A 17,203-nucleotide genomic window follows, 5' to 3' on the forward strand; every position below is an offset into this window, starting at 1 on the left:
TCACCGCAAACCTTTTCTTTATGAAGCTTGTTTCAGCATTCTTAAAAATGGTCCATCTCATTCACATCTTTACTACATCATAAGTGCACTCCCTATCTTTACTATGAATATATATAACGAGAAATATGTTACTCTTGTTCAATATTGGATATATATAACGAGAAATATGAACATTAACCCTTTATGGAAAAGAGTGTTGCAAAGGTTTGTGGCATTGCAAAATGAATATATAAGAAACAACAAGAGCCTAGAATTAAGATTTTCATTCATCACTAATGATGTCAATTATTATACAATAAGTTTTATGGATGGTTCACCATAATAATTCGGGATTGTCCAACGAAGATATGGTGATTATATAACTTATGTCCTCATTGGGTTACTGCTATGATAGTTGAATGAAAATCATATTTGACGTAACTTGTTGTTTATCTTTTTTTTCAGAAAACTATGGCTCAAGCAAAGTTTATTGAAGAAAATGGAAGAGAGTTTAAACATTTTGAATACTATGAACTTTATAAGGTCCATGTCGTTAGATTTAATGTAGTTTGATGTTATTGTTGTCGTTGTGAGTTCAATTACTATATATGTAATGTAGCAACTATTGCTTAATATGAGGAGGAAATCTAATTTAAGGATAAATATTTTCATTAATTAATATTACTGCCACTTCTTTTACAAGATATAAACTTAGACAATAATAAGAACTAAACCAACAACTTCAATAAAAATCAAGTACAAGGTTTGGTCTCCTGTTTATCTTCATTTGACGTATCTTCCATTCAATGAGTTCCGGAACTGTTTCCCTTTTATTTTTGAATTTTCTGTTGTTAACTTTCAAAACTAGAGTTTTTCTCTGCCTTTTAGCGGAACATTTTCTTGGAGCCACTTCTAAAACTTGCACTTCCTTCTACAATTTTCAATCTTAGCTTCAAGTTTTGCATCGTAAAAAAAAATTATCGCCTTTTCAGACATTTTACTAACAATAAAACTAAAAATTGAAATAGACTTGGAAGCGAAAATTCAATAGAAATGAATTTTGGTGTGAGTTGGTTGTTTAAAGATGACGGTAATTTACAGTTTGTAAACATACGACCGTTATTCACTTTTGAAAAACGGAAAATGGGTCATTTTTAAAACTTGGCTCTAATGGACGAGTAAAAATTATTACGGGTGAAATTGACAAAAAAAAAAGATAGCAAGGATGAAATTGGATTCATCCTGGCTTAAACTTAAAAAATAGCGAGGATGAAACTGGATGCATCCTGATGTAAATTAAAAATAAGAAAAAGTATTTGAAAATGGATAGGATGAAACTGTTTACATCCTCATTATTTTAACATTTTTGTCCATTTAAACAGTATCAAAACCTAGATGTCTTTTTCACCCAGAAATTATTAATTTTGGTCTTTTAAACCAATTTTGTGTTTGAAAAACTAGCTGTTAGTGGTTGTGCATTATCTGCTGGCAGGTTGCCTTCTTCTGCCAGGTTCTTGTTAAACCGCCAGCGAATCTGGTTCGTCAAGGTTAATGATCAGCCGCCCATTACTTTCACCATAGTGCATAATACACTTTGACCATGCACCTGGCTCTTCTGTTGATCTCCATAGGAAATGTCCTCAGATGATAGATCTGTTAGGTGGCTTGTGTAAGACCGGGAGGTTGGAGGCAAAGGCATAACCAGGGTCAAATCCTTACCGAACAGTCGAATCTCTATCTGAAAATACCTGTTTGTTCATCAAATTTGTCAGTTTGCTCAATCCATAACATTGGAAATTGACAAAACAATTAATTTGCCAACTCCCTGGGAATTAGCCATAACCATTGGACTGGGGATAGTTTAGTATTTTTTGCGCTAGTGATGAACTTCCAAGATAAACATTATCTTACAGGGTGTTAGTTCTCAAGGGAGTTGGGGGAGTTGGGTGTAGTTTGGTTTTTTCCTGTTAGTCGTGGGGGAGTCTCTCGAAATCTCTGTTAGTCGTGGCAGAGTTTAGAAGAGTCTCCCAAACTCCCTAGAAAACCCTGTTAGTCGTAGGGGAGTTTGAAAGAAACTCTCAAACTCCTTGTTAGTCTTTAAAATTAGAATGCTAGGGAGTTGGTGTTTTTGGGGGAGTTCTGGGGAGTTCTAGGGAGTTTATAGTGTATTTTTTCCTCACTCCAAATCTCTCAAAAAAGTAGAGATTTCTTGAGAGTCTCTCAAACTCCCCACACTCAAAACACCACACTCTCTCAAACTCCCCACACTCTCTTACACTCCCTCAAAATCCTCAAGATTCAAAATACATTAAACTCCCCCAAACTCACTCGTGGACTACCCTCTATTAATATACTGCAAAAATTGAAAAGTTAATTAGAAGGGTATATACTTGATTTCATGTGATCTTTCTTTCCAACTTCTTTTTTTCTCCTTTGATCGGTACTTTCTTTCCAAGTTCTACGTGTCTGTCTCTCCTCCCGTTTGTCAGATTACTATTAATTATTTTTGGGAATAAATTTATTAGTTAAGTGGAAGAAGAGAAAGTGGAAAATAAAATGATGAGTTGTGAAATTAAATTATGTGCGTCTTTTATGAAAAAACAGTAAAGAGAAAGGATCTGATGCTTACACCTTTGGACCATGTTCACATGGAATTGCCTCTTCAATGGCAACATCCTTAAATCCTAAAAGCAATTCGAGAGAGCCCATCTCATCACCATTTTGCTTCATTACTTTATATTATAATCTTTTATTTTGTTAGTTTAATGTTCATGCATGCACTTATATTATTAGGATTTAGGACCATATATGTAAGTGAATCTCTGTTCTAGTAAAACAAAACATTCCGATTCTTTTTCTCTCCCTCGGTTTTTCACCTTCTAACATTAATCTTTACTTGAGATAGACGGATAAAAGTGTTCAATTGTTCAAGAACTCGATGAAACTCAGTCCATTAAAAGGATGAAAGTGTTCACCTGGTGAATTACAATTTTGGACATGTGTCCGCAGTGCAGAACTCCTTACCTCCGGCTACCAGGAGATTCGCCGACACATAACCCTTCAAGATGCACTAAAATAATTTCGATGATATGGGTAGATGGTCCACCCCAAACATGAACTAGATTAAAATTAACACAGATAGGACAGTCAGAGGTCATCCAGGATTCTCAGGTGCAGGTTTCATTTGCAGGGACTCAAACACAAGAACTATAATGGCTTTAGCTCAACCTTTAGGAATTACAACTTCCTTAACTGCAGAAACAAGGGCCCTGCTTTTGGCATCAAGAACAACAACAAAACGGCAATGCCCAAAAGTTATCTTCGAAACCAATTCAGAGAACCTTCTGCGATTCATCACATCCTCAGCTTCCCCTCCTTGGTACAAATCTGGGATGATTGAGGAAATAAGAATAGAATGTGACAGATCCCACAGGCTGCAATCGGACACAACTACAGAGAAGGGTCAGGCAGCAGATGGTTTGGCCAATCATGCGGCGTATGGAAGTCAACTGAGGAATTTTTCTACCAAAATCTGGGACCAGACAATCCCTGATTCTATTAGTCAAATTATTTACCATGACTCTGTGGGCACCACATACTCCCGTCAAATTGTAACTTGATCTTATTAAATAAATACATGCTTCAAAAAAAAAAGCATAACAATAATTCAATGGGACTATAAAATCCACGTTTATCCTAAAATCAATTTCACCCACGTTTATGCATACACTATCCGTTTTACTTTTTTTTTCCGGAGGTTGAACCTCAATACATATATTGATAAAACTCATTTAGGACATCCGAAACTTTATAAAAAAAATTCAAGATCATAAAATATTCATACAATTTATAGTAGCTCCACCGGTTCTTGCCTAACAATTATATTCCTTCAAAACTAATAACAAATTCAGAAGACATTCTTCTCTCACGCAAAGGAGAGGAACCAACAACACGGGCCAAGCTAGTTTTGAAAACAAATCTAGTATGTAGCAATGCACAAAGCAAAGACTGGATCAGATCCAACCCATTGTTCTTCAGGATATATAAATAACATGAACTTGAGTTTTTTAAATTTGGATTGCCTAATGCAATCAGGGTAACAAAGACTCAATTAACAATAGCCAGGTAACGATATAAGTGATAGTCTGAATGGGTCTTTAAGTGTCTGAATCGGAGAAAATTGGCCTGACTCAGTTCTGGAAAAGTTGTAGTAGCAGTTGTAGAAGAATTTGAAGATGATCTTGATCTTTTTCTTTATGTCTTTGCCCAAAGGAATAATCCTAAGATTACAAATTATGGGGACTAAATCAGGAAAAGTACAAATTATCATACACCTAGATCTAACATCCGAAAACAGGGATCTAAACTTTGCTTGCTCTGTGGAACAAACTAAAAACTTTAGATCACATACAAATAAAACAATATTACAATCTAAAATCCGATTAACACTCCAAAGAGAGAAAAATCCGAAGTTGTTGCAAGGATTGGGAGTACAAGATACAGAAAGTACCACTGATGAAGTTTTTGTTCCATAGTGCTTGCATATTTGCACAGAAGAAGAAGACAACATGTGTTGATTTCTTTATTGTGATAGATCACAACCAAAAGATGCTCTAGCAGACATAAATCGAAGCAAAAAAATTATGAAAGCAAACATTAAAATCAGTACCGAAAATAAAACCGTAAAGGTCACTGAATCTAAATTAACTAATCACAGTAGGGAGATCAGCAGAAACTAGGTCGAATGATGATGATTAATCTGCTCAGATCGGCGGATTCAGGCAGTTGGTGTTTCCGTTGAGTGAAAAGTTCTTTAGAGAGAGAAAGACAAAAAGAGATGTCTTGTTGGAAAGAGAAAAAGTAAATTCCGAGTAAAAACTACTATCCGTCGAATAGAGAGTAATAGTTTGTATGATGGCTTTCGAGAACAAGTAAAAAAAATAATAAGAAACTCAATCACCTAATACAATAAGAAAGTAAATCGAGAATAGAAATATCGAGATACCAAGAAAATCTTATTGAATTTTATATAGAGAGTCGAGTGAAGAATGGTATTAGGAATTAAATCCAACCATTTTAATATTTTTTCTTCTTGGAGAAGAGATCGTCTTGTAGAATAAGAGTAATTTGTCCAATATCTTGTCATCTTAAAAACAGAAATCAGGTGAAAACCTTGTGAATCTCTAAGGGTCTGTTTGGCATGCTTAAATCGGAGGTAGTTGGAGGGTGTAGTGCAGTCAAAGGGAGTAGTCAAGGGCTGCATTCAAATGTAGGGTGTTTGGCATGGATCCACCTACACGACATAGCAACTGCATGTAGTTCCTACTACCTCCAAAGGGCTACTTTGAAAAACTTCCTCTTGAGGTGTGCATTGAAAGCGGCCATGTATTACCCCCTCCAACTACACTGTTGACAAATGTTGATCGCTTATTTTATTTGCAGAATCAGATATATTTTCATTATATTCTTTTTAAACTTTATTTGTTGACTATTAAATATTCAGTTTTAATTTTTTCAGTTAATTTATTTATAATTATTATTTTATTTACTAATTTATTATAATAATTATTTATTTTTTCTAATATTTTCTTTTTCTTTTTTATATTATGTTCAGTTTTAATTATTATTTTTTGATTTTTCTTTTAAATTTAATAAATTTTTTGGTTTCTTTTTCTTTTTATTTTATTTTTCAATTTCATTATTTTAATATTATTATTATATTTCCTTTATTAAATGTTCAGTTTTAATTAATTAATTGATTTAATTCTTTTTTAAAAAAAAATTCCTTTAATATTATTTTATCTTATGTTATTATTTTATTATTATTATTATTTTATTTAAATTTTAGCAAATTTTTTTTATTAAAAAAATAATTTCTTTATTTAATTTTAATTTTCTTATTTAGTTTTGTATTATTATTTTTTTTTTAAAATCCTTTTTATAATTTTAGTTGTTATTAAAAAAAATTATCTTTAATGTTTTTTAATATTGTTTACTTGTTTATAATTTTTATTTCTATTGTAATTAGTTTTTAAAGTTAAAAATGTATTGTTGTATTACACTCATCTTATTTTCATGCCAAACACCAAACATTGAATTATGTGTAATTGACAACTACATGCATTGCTAATACTGACGTGCCAAACGGACCCTAATGTACTTGAACTCAAATCAACGAACCACGAACAAAATTTTAATAATTGATAGAATAAAAAAAGATTAATTTTTTGATTTCAATAACTATGAATTGATGAATAAAAAATCTTAATTAAAATAAGATAGAAGAATTAAAATAGGAATTGAAATATGCTAAAAATATTTCGTTTTCAGGTAATGTTTACTATCTAGAATGAATTTAATTAGTTTCAAAATATTGCACAATAAGAAGGTATAATTTCATTCACTGGAATTCCGAGAGGTCAATGCAGTTAGTTTTGAATTACAACTATTAGAAAATGCGTAAGCATTTACTGGTTGCAAAAAGTTTACGAGATCACTGCCTACGAGACCAGTGACCCATAGGCTCCACTTTGGATTCACCCTAATAGAGTGAGTTTGGTCTTATTGGCCTAGTCAACTATCTGTTTGGTCCTTTTTTAGAATATATATATTACTGTTTGGACATAGAAATTATTGTTTGGTCCTATGGATAATATTCACGCGGGATGATGTCATGGATGATGTGATTTTATTTTTGTAGTGGCAAAAATACCCTTTTGGGACCATATATATTCAATTATTAAGAGAAGAGAATTATTTTTAGATTTGTTTTCTCTCACCTTTTTTTCCTCCTGATCAACTTTCTCTGTCTCTCTTTTCTTCTTTTGTTGATGAAGATCTTCATGATGAAGAAGATGGTGATGAAAATGACAATGATAGAAACAATTCATATTCTTCCGTTTTTGTAAGGTTTTTTTGATGAAGAAGATAAACTAGATCTATGATGGAGATTTTTTCTTTTTTTCTTTTCTGCTGATGTTCTTGTTGTTGAAGACGATGAAGATGAAGATTTACGTTTCTTTGATATTTGTTATTTAATTCCAAATGGACTTTCAAGTTGTGTGTTCATGTTAAAGAATGAATTTTGTTTTAGATATCGAATTGTTAGATGTTCATTCGAAAGAATGAACTCTATTTTAGATCTTGAATTGTTAGGTGGTCATTTGAAAGAATGAAACTTTTTTTTTGTGTGTGTTTATTTTAAAGAATGAACTCTGTTTTAGGTTTGAATTAGTTTGCTTTAGATAGGTGTTCATTCTGACGGACGAACTCTGATATTTGTTCATAATATTAATGAACTTTGGTTGGGTGTTCATTTGAAAGAATGAACTATGATTTTTGTTCATAATAATGAACTTTGACTAGGTGTTCATTTGAAACAAGGAACTCTAATTTTTGTTCATAATAATGAACTTTGATTACGTGCTCATTTTAAAGAATGAACTCTGTTCTTGGTTTGAATTAATTTGTTTTTGATAGGTGTTCATTTTAATGAATGAACTCTGATTGTTGTTCATAATAATGAACTTTGAATGGGTGTTCATTTGAAAGAATGAACTCTGTTTTTTGTTCATGATTACGGAAACTAATGCTAAAATAGTACGGAAGAGTAATTTTCCTCATTTTATATTTTCAAATAATTATGGACCAAAAAGAAAATGTCTTTTCCCACTGGACCAAACATTTTTGGGACCACCTAAGAACGGACCAAATTGAAATTTCCACCCAGTTTTAGGTAAGCTTCCGTAGTCGGTATGTATTTCACAAATTCGTCATATACTTTATAAGCTAACTCGGACTTCGAGTCATAACATTATAGAATATGAACTATATAGAAAATAAATAGATCAATAAAACTTACTAGTATATTGTTAATCACATTCATAAAACTGAGACGATCATATTCCATCCAAATACAATGTTACAAAATTAAGTATGGTAAGATCTAATATATTAATTTCTAAATATATTTTTGCAAAGAAAAACTCATGACAATGAGATCTGTAGACCTTTTTTAGTTACACCACCTATAACATTTAAAGAACAATATAAGTTGGGTAGTTTTTTTCTTTCTTTGCATGCCTTCATACTCATCTCCCGCTCATGCTCTAGGTAGACTTATTTTGTTACATATAATCCATGTTCTTTGAAGATAATGCTCTACCATTAACCCATTTACATTTTTATTTCAAGCAATCAAGATTTTCATGATCAGCTGCAATCCCACCAAATCCTTAACCCAAAATGTATATCTTTCCTTTGTGAGGATGCATAGGTGTGCGAGACAATCCTTTATCTCTTAGGGTACGAGTGGCGGGAAAGTGGGATACAGTCGAATTCGTATTAACCAATGAAATGAGTAGCTTGCACTTGTTCATAATTACCAATTTTAATCATTTTATCTTTCTTATTCTTTGTGGACTTTTCACCCGATTTGATCAAGACTAGAGTGAAAAATTAGACTCATTAAATCAACGTCAACATAATTCACCATGGATAACCTCGAGTTGAGATCGGTAATGAAAAAGTGGGGTCTAGCAACCACATCCAATATTTCGCTTAGCAATCTATATGGACAAAGTCGAATATACTTTTAAGAGAATCAACTAGATAGTCAGACTCAATCTAATTAAAAGTATATCAAAGAGTTATATCTCACTTTCTCGATTCAATACTTACTCAAGCAAATAGAAACTTGTGAGTCTAATTGAATGCAACAGAAATCACTTGAACGGTACCAAAGACCAGTGTTTAAGGATCAATCAATTTCAATCAACAACCAAAGGTTGGATTACCCAATTGATCGATCCAACGCACAACCTATGATATTTCAATTATATAACAAAATATAATGCGGAAAAGAAATAATACAGACACCAGAAAAATTTTGTTAACGAGGAAACCACAAATGCAGAAAAGCCTCGGGACCTAGTCCAGATTTAACATACACTGTATTAAGCCGCTACAGACACTAGCCTACTACAAACTAACTTCGGTCTGGACTGTAGTTGAACCCCAATCAATCTCACAGTGATCCAATCTACAGTTGCGCTCTTTACGTCTCTGATCCCAGCTGGATACTACGCACTTGATTCCTTTAGCTGATCTCACCCACAACTAAGAGTTGCTACGACCCAAAGTCGAAGACTTTAATAAACAAATCTGTATCACACAGAAAAGTCTACGGTAATAAAAAAATCTATCTCCCACAGAAATACCTACGAGTTTTTGTTCCGTCTTTTGATAAATCAAGGTGAACATGAACCAACTGATAACCCGGACTTATATTCCCGAAGAATAGCCTAGAATTATCAATCACCTCACAATAATCTTAATCGACTAGAGAAACAAGATATTGTGGAATCACAAACGATGAGACGAAGGTATTTGTGACTACTTTTCTATCTTGCCTATCGGAGAAATTAATCTCAAGACAATCTTACGATTGTACTTAAATACGATAGAAACAGCAAGACCAGATTACGCAACTACAGCAAAAATAGTTGTGTCTGGCTTCGCAATTCCAATGAAGTCTTCAAGTCGTTAACCTATAGGGTCTCGATAGAAACCTAAGGTTAAAGGAGAATCAACTCTAGCTAATACAACTAGTATCACACATGAGGTGTGGGGATTAGGTTTCCCAGTTGCTAGAGTTCTCCCTTATATAGTCTTTCAAATCAGGGTTTGCAAGCAATGTTAGCTTAGTAACAAAGCATTCAATATTCATTGTTAGATGAAAACCTAATTAGATTCAAGCTAATATATTTCAAACGTTAGATCGAACTTAGCTTGTTACACACGAATGAAATGCGCGTTTATTTAGGTTTGTGTAACTGTACCCAAATATGTACATTCGTTGGTTCAACAATAGTTAGCCAAATGGTTAGCCATATGAGCACTTTCATATCAACTATATTCTTCTTTACCATAACTAGTTCAAATGACTCAGAAGAATTAGTTAGACAGTTGTTAAATTGCTTAGATCTCATAAAAGTATATAAGACATAATCGAATAAAAACCGATTTGATTGACTTGAATCAATTCATGAACTTTATAGCCACGGTTTGCAAGTATGCATTCCTTAGTTTATATAAGTTTAAGTTCACGAATAATCATTTTTAGAAACTAACCCATTTAAGTACGCATACTGGTACACGGACTTAAGTACCAGGAATAAGTTTGTTTTCGGTTCACAAACTCCAGCAGAAATTCACGGGATGTGAACTTCCGACAGTGCGCGTACTGGTACGCGGACTTCAGTTCCGGTTTTCTTGAGCAGCAAAGTACGCATACTTTGGTTCAAGGAATAAGGACTTACACACGAATGAGTTGTCACACAATGTTTATATCCTTTCAAGGTTATATTCTAAACTCTCATTTCAATCATTGAAACATTCCTAGATGACGTTATATAGTTTTTGTCACAAGCTATTTTTAGTCAAAACGATTTTCAAGTAATTGAAACTAATATGACTTTCGTCACTAGTAAAGATGAACTTGGATAAAGCGAAAGCTTACCAACACATATTTAGAGAAATAGATAAGCGAGATAAACTCGGCTCGAAATAGCAAATGCGTATAATCATAGTCTATATAGCAATACGACTTTTGTCTCAAGATAGGAGATAGAGTAGATAGACTTTTGAGTGATAGATAAGTTCAAGTCTCCACATACCTTTTAGTCGATGAAGTTCCACTAGTTCCTTGAGTAGTTCTTCGTCTTTGTATGATGATCACCATCGAGTCTAGAGCTCAACTACACTTTCGATCCTAGTCTGAGACTTAGCTAATAGTAGACTAGAAATCAAGACTTATAGTTTTGATCACTAACATTGACAAACATGCTTGAGATAGCAACGCATGCGAGTTCGACCGAGCAGTGCTCTAACAGATTTACCTTTACTTTTCCTCTATTTTTGCTCAAAATCGTCTGAATAATTAAAAATAATGAGAAAAATAAAGGGAAAAAATTGGTAATTATCAGCAAGTCTAAGCTAGTAATTCCGTTGGTGGACATAAATTCGTTTTTCCATTGGCATCATGAGAAATGGATCAATAACAGAAGAGGACAATCAAGAACCCAAAGAATTATACCTAGAGTATGAGTTGAGGATGAGTTTGAAGTTATGCAAAGACAAAAAAACTCCATTAACTTATAGTTTTTATGTATAGACCAAAGTGAAAAAGCAGGGGTCTAACAACCACACCCAATATTTCGTTTGGCAATCTGAATACAAAAACTCCAATATACTTTCAAGAGAATCAACTAGACAGTCAGACTCAATCTATAGAAAAGTATATCAAATAGTTTTATATCTCAATCTCTTAATTCAATCTGCAATCAGCAAATAAGAATTTGCGAGCCCGATTGAATATAAGAGAAATAACTTGAACGATACCAAAGACCAATGTTCAAGGATCAATCAATTTCAATCAACAACCAAAGGTTGGATTTACCAATTGATCGATTCAACGCACAACCTGTGATATTTCAATTATATAACAAAATATAATACGGAAAAGAAATAACACAGACATCAGAATTTTGTTAACGACGAAAACCGCAAATGCAGAAAAACCCCGGGCGTAGTCCAGATTTGAACACCACACTATATTAAGCCGCTACAGACACTAGCCTACTACCAATGAACTTCGGACTAGAATGTAGTTGAACCCTAATCAATCTCACACTGATTCAAGGTACAGTCGTGCTCCTTACGTATCTGATCCCAGCAGGATACTATGCACTTGATTCCATTAGCTGATCTCACCTACAACCAAGAGTTGCTACAACCCAAAGTCGAAGACTTGATAAACAAATTTTTCTCACACATAAAAGTCTACTTGAATAGATAAATCTGTCTCCCACAGAAATACCTACGAGTTTTGTTTCGTCTTTTGATAAATCAAAGTGCACAGGAACCAATTGATAAACCGGACTTATATTCCCGAAGAACATCCTAGTATTATCAATCACCTCAAAATAATCTTAATCGCATGGTAGCGAAACAAGATATTGTGGAATCACAAGCGATGAGACGAAGATGTTGTGACTACTTTTAATCTTACCTATCTGAGATACAAAATCGAGCAAATCTTAGAGAAGATAGTACTCAAACACGATAGAAGAGGTAAGATCATAACACGCAACTACAGAGAAAATAGTTGGATCCGGCTTCACAATCCTAATGAAGTCTTTAATTCGTTAACCTACAGGGTTTCGTGAAACACCTAAGGTTAAAGGAGAATCGACTATAGCTTATACAACTAGTATCACACAAGTGAGGGTGGGATTAGGTATCCCAGTTGCTAGAGTTATCCTTTATATAGTTTTCAAATCAGGGTTTGCAATCTAAGTTAACTTGGTAACAAAGCATTCAATATTCACCGTTAGATTAAAACCTGATTAGATTCAAGCTAATATCTTTTAACCGTTAGATCGAACTTAGCTTGTTATACACAAATGAAATGTACCCTCATTTAGGTTTAGTAACCGTACCTAAACGTGTACACCATGTTGGCTCAAGCGTAGTTAACCAAGATTAGCTATATGAACACTCTCATATCGAACTTATTGATCTTAACCATAACTAGTTCAAATGACTCAAATGAAACTAATTAAAGAGTTGTTCAATTGCTATATTCTCATAGAATTATATAAGAACACAATTGAAGCAAAACCAATTTAATTCACTAGAATCAATTCATGAACATTATAGACACGGCTTGTGAAGAATGCATTCCTTAATATATCAATGTATTAATTCATGAGCCAACCGATTTTAGAACTTTAACCACTCAAGTGTGCATACGGGTACGCATACATAAGTAGCCGGTCTGAGTTTGGGTTCGCCAGCTTAGTACACTTCCAAAACCCAGTAGAAATTCCCGGACCTATACCTTACGCAAGTATGGTACCGGTATGTGTACTTGGTACACGGAATTTCACAACTTCAAGTATGCATACGAGTACGCATACTTTAGTTCCGGTCATGGATCACATACATGCAAGAATGCACACTATGTTTATAATCCAATGATGGTTAAGTATTCTAAACTTTTATTTCAATCATTGAAACTTTCTTAGAGGATGACAATAGCCGTTTTCACACACTATTAGCATCAAAGTAATTTTCAAGTTATTGAAATAATCATAACGAACCATTCCAAGTCTACACCAAATGATTGTATCACAAAAACCCTGTAAGATATTACTCGGCGATTTTCACATGACCATCTTTTGAATTTCGTCAATAATATAAGATGGACTTGGTTGAAGCGAAAGCTTACCAACACATATTTCGAGAAATATGTAAGCGAGTTAATCTGAACCTGAAATCTCAAATGTGTATAATCGACAACTATATAGTAATACGACTTTCGTCTCAATATAGAGTAGAAATAGACTTTCCAAGTGACAGATGAGTTTTAGTCTCCACATACCTTTTGTTGATGAAGTTCCACAAGCTCCCCTTAGTAGTTTTTCTTTTAAGCCGTGAAGTCTAATGCTCAATTACACAATCTATCCTAGTCCGAGACATCACTATAAGGAGACTAGGAATCAAGACGTATAGTTTTGATCACTAACATTGACACAAGCTTGAGATAGCAACGCTTGCGAGTTCGACCGATCAGTGCTCTAACAATATCCCCCTTTGTCAATTTTAGTGACAAAACTATCAATACATATGGATTACAAAATAAATAAACTTTATAGCTTCTCATCCAAATGCTTGATCTCCTTGGTTCTTCAACATTACTCGAAATCTTCGTCACTTCCAAGTACTCCCATGATTCCAAAAGAGTACAACATACCAACTTCATGACCAAAAGAGAACAACATACCAACTTGTTTCGATGATTTCACATAGTCGAAACTTAGTTTATTCATCAAAGAGTTTATAAAGATAAAAGATAACTCCTACAATATTCCACAGCCGCAGTCCCCGCAAAGATTTTGCAATTAAGCACAAGTTCAATTAAGAACTCTCCCCCATAAAATGTCATTCCCGAAAGAACAACAAGAGCGACCTTACTTTTACAAGAAAAGAAGGATTTCTTTGGACATTAAGAAATCTCGGCAGGTTCGTGTGCACCAATATCCTTTGGAACAGTTGCATCGCCTTCTACAACAACCGGAGGATTGTAGCCATTAACAACTATTTATGGGTGAAAACTGATTCTTTTGTTTTTGGGTAATTTGGGGTTTGTTGATGAGAAATGAGTTCAAACCCTAAACAAATGCATTGCACGGGAATGATTTTAGGTTCGAGAAATAAATATGTACGACTCTGGCCTAAACCAAGAAATGGCCATTCCAGATTCAATTCGGTCACAAGGTGAAGGATAAGGGTTGATCTTAGGGAGGGAAGCGGAGAAGGTGTTTGATATCAGAGTGTTGAATTATGAAGGTGTGGCTGTTTATGACTTGTATATCAGAAAATGGTTTCTGGCTACGGGTGTTGATAAAACTTGTGTTGTTCGTGTTGTCGTTGAAATAGACTGAAAGCCTATTTATACAAGTCATTGAGCGCAAACCTCTAATCTCTTAGGAATTGGAGGAAGTGAAGTAGTGGAGGAGTGGGTTTGTGTGGAAGGTAGTGATCATCGCGTTTCCGTTATGAGGGAAAACTGATTACACGTTCTTCTACCACTCTCACTAATGTTAACCGCCCATCTTTCCTGACACGTTCTAGTAATGGACGCGTTGCACGTCGCACGCTGTAAACCGCCAGACCAATACCCAGTAAGCATCCCCCAGTTTGTGACATGTTTGATGTCTCGAATGAGTGGGCCAAGTCGTGGGACTTGCCGCGTAGAATAACATATGATGCTATTAGGTGAAACAACTAAGTTTTTTATGAGGCAAATATAAAATATTGTATGTTCTCGATGCATGTGAAGCATCGCATCTAAGTAGCTCAAACTAATCGACGTGTATGAAGCATCATTGTTTTAGAGCCTGATTGAATAAGTCACGGATAAGCGTCTTAAAGGAGGCAGCATGATCGACCACCTTTAGGTGATCGCTTGAGGACCCTACGGTAAAGTCATCACTTGGTCGATTGCCTCATGTGGAAGAGGGATGGCCGGTCTTCACAATGTTTCTTTGCTTATTTTCGAAGAACAAATCCACACCATCCAACTAGGTTAGCAAAGTTGAATGGACGAGATGATTTGCGGCAGTTGCATACTGCCATTGACGCAACTTTAGGGTTTAGGGAGCCGTGTGTCCCACCCATATTTGGGCGCGCGTTTCGAGGCATTGAGCCCTAATTTGCATAGGACGGTCAATCACGTATAAAGGTGGGTCCACAGTGATCACGTTAACACCTTAGGGATCACTTAAATCTAGATCTATGCCGCTCGTTTAGGTTGGCGAAGATGGATGGTTGTGATCAATCTGCGACAGTTATGTAATGTCGTGACTAGAGCTGTCGATTTATAACCCGGCTTGCGGGTTGACCCTAACCCGGCTTGTTTCAACCCGTCCCGGCTTGGCTTGTTGTCTAAACGGACCGGGTTAGGGTTGGCATATACAACCCTACTAGAAAACAAGCCGGGCTAGGGCCAATCCGCGGGTTACCCGTCAACCCGTCAAAATTAATAAATATATCCCTCAATCCCACCAACTCTTTAAAATCCATGATTTGCAAACACATATTAGAATTAGTTAATTTTAAATCAATAAATAAAGCTAATCTTGGATCTACCCAAACAAATATAACAATTTTTAGATTTTAAATAATCAATCAATAAATTAAATTACAACTTAGATTCATCAATCACATATTTATTCAGGATGTCCTAAATTGATAAAAAGACTAGCATAATTTAAACAGTGAGTTAGTCTTACACACATTAATTTAAACTTATAAAATGATAAAAAAAAAGTAAAATGCTTAGTTGATGTTAGGGTTCTCTGCCTAAGAAAACTAAAGCGCCGTAACCGGCTATATCGTTGATTAAGTGGCAATAAAAACGTCCACTTTACAACTCAGTGGTGGGGCTTCTAGTTAAACACCAAATTGACCTAGGTTCGACCTTTACTAAATGAATAATCCTAAATTTTAAATTTAATTTTTAAATTGATAACATTAACAAGCCAACCCGTCAGGGTTGACCCGTCTAGGGCTAGGGTTGGGGTTTTGAGCTTGTTCGTGAATAGTACTAGGGATAGGGTTGACCCTAACCCTAGTACGGGTTGGAAAGCTAGGGACGGGTTGACCCTAGCTTGGCCCGTTTGACAGCTCTAGCCGTGACCTAGATTAGGGTTTTTTGAACACAACGCGTCTGCTCAAGTTTATGCAAGCGGTTGAGCACCCTATAGGCTTTCCATAGGCAAGTCGATCGTCCAAGGGGAAAGTGGGGCCGCCAATGACCATGATGATACTTCTTTAATTTTTCGTAGGAATATCTAAGCCGTCCAACTAGGCTGGAAAAGGTGGGCGGACATGATGGCTTTTGAGACCGTTTTTACGGTCTTAGCTCGTTCAAGCTTTGCTTTTACGTAGCGCAAACGCCCAGTTTGGGTCGGTGTTTGAAGCGCTTGTGCATGGGTAACATGGGACTCGATCAACTATAGAACTAGTGGGCCCACCAGTGATTGCTACGGCGCCTTTTTGATCGCCCGAATCTCAATCTAAGACCTCCAACTTGGCTGGCCAAGTTGGACAGACGTGATTAATTTGAGACCGTCATGGTCGGTCTAGATCGTTTGAGCTTCTAAATAGCGCGAATACCCACGTTTGGGTCGGCGTTTGAAGTGCTTGTGAATGAGAAGAAGACTACTCGATCGACTAGGGAACTAGTGGGCCCGTCAGTGGTCACTATAGTGATTGCCTAGTTCTGCTAGGAGTAAACTATCCTTGTTAAATCGTGCGGCCAAGTTGTGTGGCCGTGATTGTTTCTGGGACTGACATTAACAATCTAGACTTTCTTTAAGAATAAATGTGTGTTCAATCACCTAACTTTAATTAAAAGTGTGTGAACGCATTGATCTATTTGTCAGTGAGGTGTAACTTGTATGAGTATTTTTATGCAGATCCCAATACTAGCACTTCGGGAGATTCATGCTACTCTGTTGAGAGTGAGCATTGATCGTCATGTCATGTCAGTATTGAGAGTTCGGCTGGGAACATAACACGGAAAAATATCAGGCGAGTCATGCATTAGTTAATAATGCTAGCATAAAATAGAATTCACAGAATACTTGGGATTACT

This window comes from Papaver somniferum, unplaced genomic scaffold (assembly GCF_003573695.1).
Source record: "Papaver somniferum cultivar HN1 unplaced genomic scaffold, ASM357369v1 unplaced-scaffold_99, whole genome shotgun sequence".
In the NCBI taxonomy this organism is placed as follows: Eukaryota; Viridiplantae; Streptophyta; class Magnoliopsida; order Ranunculales; family Papaveraceae; genus Papaver; species Papaver somniferum.